A 9,596-nucleotide genomic window follows, 5' to 3' on the forward strand; every position below is an offset into this window, starting at 1 on the left:
TAAAGTTAACCCTACACCAAGTAAAGAGTTCAACAAATAGTATGAAGAAGAAAACACTGTTCCTCAACACTAGAAACAAGGACTATAAGCAATCATCAAATCTTAAAATGTCATTTTCACTCCAACACATTACATTTTAGGTACTCTATTAGTTACCTCGGATCAGGGAAAACATGATATGTGACTTTTTGATACTGGCTTATTTCACTAAGTACAATGGTTTCCAGTTGTGTTCATCTTGTTGCAAAAGATGGGATTTTATTTGCTTTTACAGCTGAGTAGTACTCTGTAGTATATATATACCATAATTTCGTTATCTAGTCAACAGCTGATGGACATCTAGGTTGATTCGATATCTTAGCTATTGTGAATTGAGCTGCAATGGATATGGGGGTATAGATAACTTTCAGATGCTGATTTATTTTAGTTTGGTAAATTCCCAGGAGTGGAATGGTTGGATCATATGGAGGGTCTATATTCAGATTTCTGAGGTATCTCCACACTGTCTTCCACAGTGACTGCACCAGATTACATCCCCACCAACAGTGGATTAATGTACCTTTTTTCCCACATCCTCACCAGCATTTGTTGTTTGTTTATTTCTGTATGAGAATCATTATAAATGGAGGGATGTAAAATGATTTGCATTTCCCTGATGGCTAGTGATTTTGAGCATTTTCTCAAGTGTCCGCTGACCATTTGAATTTCTTCTCTTGAAAAATGCCTGTTCAAGGGCCATCAAAGAAGGAGGTACCTTTCTCTGAAGGGAGGAGAAAAGTTCCACTTCAATTAAACTGATCTCCTGTATATAAAGATAATTGAAATTGAATCTTCATGTGAACGGGATGGGAGAGGGAGCATGAGATGGGATGGTTGCGGGTGGGAGGGAGGTTATAACAGCCCTGTAGCATGTCTTGAAATCAGGTATTGTGATGCCTCTGGCCTTTTTTTGTTGTTAAGATTGCTTTAGCTATTCAGAGTCTCTTGTTTTCCATATTAGCATCACTTTTTCTAGATCTGGGAAGGATATTGTTGGTATTTTGATTGGGATCACATTGAATCTATAAACTGATTTTAGTAGTATGGATATTTTGATGATGTTGATTCTACCAACCCATGGATTTGGACAATTTTTCCATTTCTTTAAAGATTTATTCATTGGTTTGAAAGGCAGAGTTACAGAGAGGCAGAGGCAGAGAGAGAGAGAGAGAGAGAGGTCTTCCACCCACTGGTTCACTCCCCAGATGGCCACAATGGCTGGTACTGTGCCTATTTGAAGCCAGGAGCCAGAAATTTCTTCCAGGTTTCCCACGTGGGTGCAGGGGCCCAAGGACTTGAGCCAACTTCTACTGATTCCCCAGGCCATAGCAGAGAGCTCAATTGAAAGTGGAGCAGCCAGGACCTGAACCAGCATCCATGTAGGATGCCAGCACTGCAGGCAGCAGCTTAACTCACTATACAATAGTGCCAGCCCCAATGTTTCCATTTTTTTTTAATGTCTTCTGTTTCTTTCATTAATGTTTTGTAATTTTCATTGTAGAGATCTTTCACATCCTTGGCTAAATTTATTCCAAGGTATTTAATTCTTCTCAATCTCAACCATGTCATTATCAAAGGTATACAAATTGGAAGGAGGAAATCAAACTATCCCTTGTGCAGATGACATGACTCTAAATATAAAGGATCCAAAAGACTCCACTGAGAGACTATTTTTTTAACTTTTATTTAATAAATATAAATTTCCAAAGTATAGCTTTTGGATTACAGTGGCTTTTTCCCCCATAACCTCCCTCTCCCTTCCCATTCACATGAAGATTCATTTTCAATTATCTTTATATACAGGAGATCAATTTAGTATATACCAAGTAAAGAGTTCAACAGTTTGCACCCACACAGAAACACAAAGTGTAAAGTACTGTTTGAGGACTAGTTATAGCATTAATTCACATAGTACAACACATTAAGGACAGAGATCCTACATGAGGAGTAAGTGCACAGTGACTCCTGTTGATTTAACAATTGACACTCTTGTTTATGGCATCAGTAATCACCCGAGGCTCTTGTCATGAGTTGCCAAGGCTATGGAAGCCTTTTGAGTTCGCCAACTCCAATCTTATTTAAACAAGGTCATATTCGAAGTGGAACTTCTCTCCTCCCTTCAGAGAAAGGTACCTCCTTCCTTGATGGCCCATTCTTTCCGCTGGGATCTCACCCACAGAGATCTTTCATTTAGGTCATTTTTTTTTTTTGCCAGAGTGTCTTGGCTTTCCATGCCTGAAATACTCTTATGGGCTTTTTAGCCAGTTCTGAATGCCTTCAGGGCTGATTCTTAGGCCAGAGTGCTGTTTAGGACATCTGCCATTCTATGAGTCTGCTGTGTATCCCGCTTCCCATGTTGGATCGTTCTCTCCCTTTTTAATTCTATCAGTTAGTATTAGCAGACACTAGTCTTGTTTATGTGATCCCTTTGACTCTTAATCCTATCATTATGATCAATTATGAACTGAAACTGATCACTTGGACTAGTGAGATGGTATTGAATTAGAATCCCCTGGCACATTTCTAACTCCACCATTTGGGGCAAGTTCGATTGAGCATGTCCCAAATTGTACATCTCCTCCCTCTCTTATTCCCACTCTTATATTTAACAGGGATCACTTTTCAGTTAACATTTAAACACCTAAGAATAATTGTGTGTTAATTAAATAGTTCAACCAATAGTATTAACTAGAACAAAAAAAAAAATACTAAACGGGGTAAAGTATTATGTTGTTCATCAACAGTCAGGACAAGGGCTGATCAAGTCATTGTTTCTCATAGTGTCCATTTCACTTCAACAGGTTTCCTTTTTGGTGCTTGGTTAGTTGTCACCGATCAGGGAGAACCTATGATATTTGTCCCTTTGGGACTGGCTTAATTCACTCAGCAGGATGTGTTCGAGATTCCTCCATTTTGTTGCAAATGACTGGATTTCATTGTTTTTTACTGCTGTATAGTATTCTATAGAGTACATATCCCATAATTTCTTTATCCAGTCACCGAGAGACTATTGAAACTCATAAAAGAGTTTGGTAAAATGGCAGGAAATAGAATCAACAAAGGAAAAAACTTTATGTTCCTTTATTGAAATGTGTATAATGGGAAGTACAGCAAACAAATATTTACTACCCTGCAGAAAACCTTGAAACTGTAATCCCACTTGTATGCAAATATGAGTAACACTGAGCTGGATGGTACATCTGACTGCTTCATCATTGTCATTAGGGACAAGGTGGAGTATTTTTAAACTTTTGCAGAGAAATCTGTCAAAATAATTAGCACATCCTGTCATTTTCCCCCTAAAATATCAGAAACCCTTTGTCTCATGGTTTTGGAGATTAGAAATCTGAAATTAAGGTATTAGCAGGGCTATGCTCTCTCAAAGTTTTGTGTCCTTATCTCTTTAGGCTTCTGGTGATGGCCAACACCTCAGCATTCCTTGACTTGTTGCTTCACATTTTCTCCCAATTTCACATGGCCTTCTTCCTTCTGAGTCTGTGTTCAAATTTCCCTGGTCTTATATACACACCAACCCTTGCAACAGGCTCCGCCCTAATCCAGTCTGACCTCATTTTAATTCAATCACAACTACAAAAACTCCATTTTTTAAAAAGGTCACTTTCAAGGCCGGCACAACAGGCTAATCCTCTGCCTAGCGGCACCGGCACACCGGGTTCTAGTGCCGGTCGGGGCGCCGGATTCTATCCCGGTTGCCCCTCTTCCAGGCCAGCTCTCTGCTGTGGCCCGGGAGTGCAGTGGAGGATGGCCCAAGTGCTTGGGCCCTGCACCCCATGGGAGACCAGGAGAAGCACCTGGCTCCTGCCTTCAGATCAGTGTGGTGCATTGGCCGCAGAGCGCCAGCCGTGGTGGCCATTGGAGGGTGAACCAACGGCAAAAGGAAGACCTTTCTCTCTGTCTCTCTCTCACTGTCCACTCTGTCTGTCAAAAAATAAAATAAAATAAAATAAAATAAAATAGTCATATTCATATGCCCTCCATGGATTTGGGCAAACACTGTTCAACCCAGTATGACAATCACATTTGTAGATTATAAGAACCCACTCTCACTGACAGAATGAATAGATAAAAATCCTTCAAGGCGTACCAACAAAATTGATCTCATTAATATATATAGAATGTTTGAATTGATAATAGCAGCATGCACAATATTTTTAAGTATACCTAAAACATTTACCAAAAATGTCCATAAAAATTACAAGCAATTCCAAAGGATTTAAAAGATACACAGTATGTTTTCTGATACTGATAGAATAAAAATAGAGAATAATATCAAAAAGAAGGATAATCAGTCTTCCATTCCTAGGGGTTTCACAGACATGGGCTCAACCAACTGCTTTCAGGAAAAAAAAATGCATCTGTACCAAACATATATAGGCTTTTTTTCCTGAGAAATATGGTATAACAAGTATTTATATAGTACTCACATTGTGTTAAGTATTATAAGTAACCTAGCAATGATTTGAAGTGTTTATGGGGGTACAGGGTCTGCCCATCGGTCTCTGCGCCTGTAAATCAGTCCCGGGGTCCTCAGAGCGATGGTGCAGTGGTGCCAGGCTGTATTTTGCAAAGAATGTGAAATAGCAGGAGTTTGTTCAGAGACCATTTCTGTGCCCCAAGAAATAAAAGCATCACAGCTGTGGAAAGAGATAGAAACTCAACATCCTGGATTGGCTGATGTTAGTAATCAGGTGATATTTGCTGTTCATCAAGAATATGCCGAGCTTGGAGATCAGCTCCTCCGGCTTCAGCCAGGAGACAAAATTGCTATTATCACCCCCACCCCCATTGGTGGAGGCTAGTGCATTTAAGCCATGTAGGAAAGATATGGGTGATGTTGAAGAGAAAGCTAAAGATATAATAAAATTCACTGCTGAAAACTTTCAGTGGATGAGGTCTCGCAGCTAGTGATTTCTCCACTCTGCATTGCAGTGTCCCTATTCGTAGGGACTATAAGAAATAACTTTGAAGGGAAGAAAGTCATTAACTTAGAATATGAGGCTTATCTACCAATGGCAGAAAACGAGGTCAGAAAAATCTGTAGTGACATCAGGCAGAAATGGCCAGTCACACATACAGCAGTGTTCCATAGACTTGGCTTAGTTCCAGTGTCAGAAGCAAGCATAACCATTGCTGTGTCCTCAGCCCACAGGGCTGCATCCCTTGAAGCTGTGAGCTATGCCATTGATAATTAAAAGCCAAGGTGCCCATATGGAAAAAGGAAATGTATGAAGAGTCATCCTCAACTTGGAAGAGAAACAAAGAATGGTTTTGGGCAAACAATGATTAATCAGTTATATTTTTTAGAGCTCTCATACTTGGTAAAGTTTCACCATTGATTTCTCTGTGATTTTGCTCCTCCAGAGATTGATAGCTCACCGAAGCACAGTGTTTTATAACTGTGGGGCAAAAGAGAGTAAAAGCTAAATAAGTGTGTATTTAGGATGAAGGGTTACCTGGGAGCTAGAGCCAAAGTAAGGACTTTAGGGAAAACAAGCAATAGTTTAAATGAGAGGGAAAGCATCCGTGGTAGATGTCTTTGCGTGACTAAGACCAGTTGTGACTCAGCTTACACTGAGGTCTGGCACCTGCTCACCAACCTCGTCTCAGACATGGCCTCCCCTTCAGCCTCCTGTCCTGATATATATTTTTAGAACTTAATATATTTTTAAAATAAACTAATTAAGCCCATAATTTTAAAAGTTTACAAATTTTCCCATTTTTAAAAATTTAGTGATAATACTTAAACTATTTCATATTTAGAGATTTCTAGTAATTTAGAATCTATAATCTTGACCATAATACTTGTTGCATTTTATGGTTACTAATATTGTATCAATGTACAAATCAGCATAAAATTGTTGTAAAACTTCCATCAACATGTTTTATGTTAAAATATTAGTTGATGTCTAAAATTTGACTTCCAGAAATTGTTTTAAGGAGAGTAATATAAGGAATATTATATGATCATTTATTAAAGCATTTTCAGATATTTTAAAAAATATGGGCATGGGCATAAGTTATATGCAAACATTCAAACTTTATTTTTAGCATAAAGAAAATTGCACATATTTATGGGATGCTATGTGATGTCTCAGTACATTATATGCAATATTCAATTCAGGGTAAATGTAGCCCTCTCTTTAAGTATTTATCTTCTATTTTTGGAGAAAACATTCAAAATCCTCTCTTCTAGCATATTTTTGTTATCTATAGTAGCCCTTCTGTAATATATCAACAGAACTTTCTCCTGCCTTACTATAACTTAGTACCTATTGATCAACCTTTTCCCATCTTTCCCTGTCACATGTGCTCCTAAACCTCTGGGAACCACCATTCTACTCTCAACTTCTGTGAGATCAAATTATTTTAGACTTCATATGGGAATGAGATGCAAAGAGAGAGTTCCCATCCCCTGGTTTATTCTCCAAATGCCTGCAATAGCTAGGTGGCAAGTCAGATCTTCCTACGTGGGTGGCAGGAATCCAATCACTTGAGCCCTAATTGTTGTCTCCCTCATCCGCATTAGCAGAAAGCTGGAGGACTCAGGGAAAGGATCCAGGAATCCAACCCACACACTTAATATGGGATGCAGGCAACCTGCTGACACCTTAGCCACTAGGCAGAAAACCTGCCACACTTCCATGGTTTTTATAACAGCCATACCAACTAGAGTGAGATGATATCTCTTTGTGGTTTCTAGTTGCATTTCTCCAATGTTTAGTGATGTCTAACATTTCTTCATGTGCCTGTTGGCCATTTGTATGTCTTCCTCTGAAAAATGTCTATTCAGACCTATTGCCATTTTAATTATTTCTGAATATTTTCTCCCATTCTGTAGGCTATCTCTTCAATCTGTTGAGTATTTCCTTTGCTGGACAGAGGCATTAAGTTTGATGAAATCCTATGTCTATGTTTGCTTTTGTTTCCTGAGCTTTTGGATGTTAGCCACAAGTTCTTTGTCTATTGCAATCCTCCAAATTGTTTTCTCTAGGTTTTCCTCTTCTAATAGTTTCATAGTTTCAGGTCTTAGATTTAGGTCTGTAATCCTCTCTGAGTTGATTTTTTTCTGTATATAATAAAAGATAGGTGTGTAGTTTCATTATTCTATATGCAGATATTCAATTTTTCCAGTGCTATTTATTGTAATTATCGGCCTTTATCTAATGCATGCTCTTAGCACTTTTGTTGAAGATCAGTTAGCTATGGATACATTGGTTTATTTCTAGGCTCCCTATTCAGTGAATTTTCTACCTTCTGATTTTTTTTTAATTTTAGCAAACTCTTAGTTTAAAGAACTCCCTCTAGCATATCTTGCAGGATAGTTATGGTGGTGAAAATTGTCTCATTTTTCTGGGGGGAGGCCGGCTCTGTGGCATAGCAGGTAAAGCCACTGCCTGCAGTGCCAACATCCCAAATGGGCATCAGTTCAAGTCCTGGCTGCTCCACTTCCAATCCAGCTCTCTGCTATGGTCTGTAAGAGCTGTAAAAGATGGCCTGAGTCCTTGGGCCCCTGCACCCACTTGGGAGACCCAAAAGAAGCTCCTGGCCTATCTTCAGATTGGCACAACTCTGGCCGTTGCGGCCAATTGGGGAGTAAACCAGCAAATGGAAGACCTCTCTCTCTCTCTCTCTGCCTCTCCTTCTCTCTGTGTAACTCTTTCAAATACATAAATAAATCTTTTTAAAAATTATCTCAGTTTTTGTTTGTCTGGTAATATCTTTATTGCTCTTGCATATTTGTAAAGAATAGTTTTGTTAAGGCATGGTATTCTTGGTTGGCACTTTTTTTTCATCAGTACTGTGAAAAAAAAAAAAAAAACATTCCACTTTCTCCTAGTCTTAAGATTTCTGCAGCTGGCAAACTGGGATAACTTTATGAGAGCTTGATTAGACTATATCTGGGCATAGACTTGGTTGGTTTGACTCTGGTAACTTCTGAACTTTCTCTATCTGGATAGTTGCATCTTTCTCTAGTTTGGGGAAGTTTTTTATGTTTTTGAATATGCTTTCTACTCTTTGACCTTCTCAAGTCTCCCCTTGAACCCAAATAGCTCAGATATTAGCTTTTTTAATGTTGTCCAGAAGTCCCCACAAGCTCTCTTTATTCATTTTCCTTCTTTTTCATCTCTATGTATCTGTAGACCTTGTTCAAGCTCATTCATTCTTGTTTTATCTACTTGGCTGTGGATGACTTCTATTGTGTTGTGTTTTTTTTAAGATTTACTTATTTATTTGAAAGGCAGAGATAGAGAGAGAACCTTCCATCTGCTGGTTCACTCCCCAAATGGCCCCAATGGCCAGAGCTGAGCCAATCCAAAGCCAGGAGCCAGGAGCTTCTTCTGGGTCTCCCACATGGGTGCAGGGGCCCAAAGACTTGGGCCATCGTCCACTGCTTTCCCAGGCCATAGCAGAGAGTTGGATCAAAAGTGAAGCAGCTGGGACTGGAACTGGCATCCTTATAGAATGCCAGCACCGAAGGCGGCAGCTTTACCCACTACACCACAGCACCAGCCCCCTTCTGCTGTGTTTTTAACTTTGCTTAATGTGCTTTTCACCTTAAGGATCTTTGTAAATTATTTCCACCTGTGTTAAATTTGTTTGTTAATGAATCATTTCTTTGTTTTTCTTTGAATCTTGCTGAGTTTTCTTAAAACTGCTGTGTTAAATTCTGCATCAAAAAAATACATATATCAGTTTCTATCTGATCAGTTTCTGACATCTTATTTTGTTCATTAAGTGAAGTCATGGGTTCCCTGGTAGTTCTTAATGTTTAATGCACATAGTCTGTGCATTAAACGATTAGGAATTTTTGCCAGTCCTTATCATCTTTCTTTGTGCCTACCTTCCAGAAAGTCTAAACAGTCTGCTTATTTTCTCTGAGCCTGTGGACACTTCTGCTATTTCATCTCCAGATGGCTCAGTAAGTTGGGTCCACAACAAATTTGCTATTAGCGTGTTGTCATTATTTCAGCACAAGAGGGAACCTCTGTCTCAAGTCTGCCCTAAATTTAAGGCTATTGTATTGTTCAGAATGCACTGCTGGTCCTGTCTGCAAACACTGGCCTGGGGCAAGAGGCATTTAGGCCTTATTTGGTGCTGGGTCTCACCATGGCTTCACCAGCACTGAGGTCCAAGGCAAAGTCTTGTACTGGCTTTCCCATGCTACTCCCCAAGTGTGACTGCAGTTTTGCTCCAGTGTCTGTTGAAAGTTGGGGAAGAGTTGATAGGGGTAGGCCCTTGGCTCTTTGGCCATAGAGAGTCCAAAGGCTCTGTCTACAGGTATTTGTCTGGAGGCAGAGGCTGCAGGGCCTTCTCTAACACTGAGTTTTACAACAGTGGACCTAGTAATGGGCTTCAAGTCTAATATCTGTTCTTAATTCTTTCTCCATCCTCCTAACAGGAGGCATGGAAAATCACTGGTTGTAGCTGGGAAGGGATTACACAGCCAGTCACTGCTTTCTGCCTTCTCCAATTTTTTTTTATAATTTTTTTTAAGGAATACAACCTTATGCATTAATTTATACAGATTTGGGATC

The 9,596-nt window shown here is 39.4% G+C and overlaps 1 pseudogene; it reads left to right on the plus strand.

The window, feature by feature from the left end:
- Window positions 1-4,773: 4,773 nt before the first annotated feature.
- LOC133757121 (molybdopterin synthase catalytic subunit-like) lies at window positions 4,774-5,347 on the plus strand (annotated as a pseudogene).
- Window positions 5,348-9,596: the final 4,249 nt, after the last annotated feature.

Source organism: Lepus europaeus, chromosome 3 (genome assembly GCF_033115175.1).
Source record: "Lepus europaeus isolate LE1 chromosome 3, mLepTim1.pri, whole genome shotgun sequence".
NCBI lineage: Eukaryota > Metazoa > Chordata > Mammalia > Lagomorpha > Leporidae > Lepus > Lepus europaeus.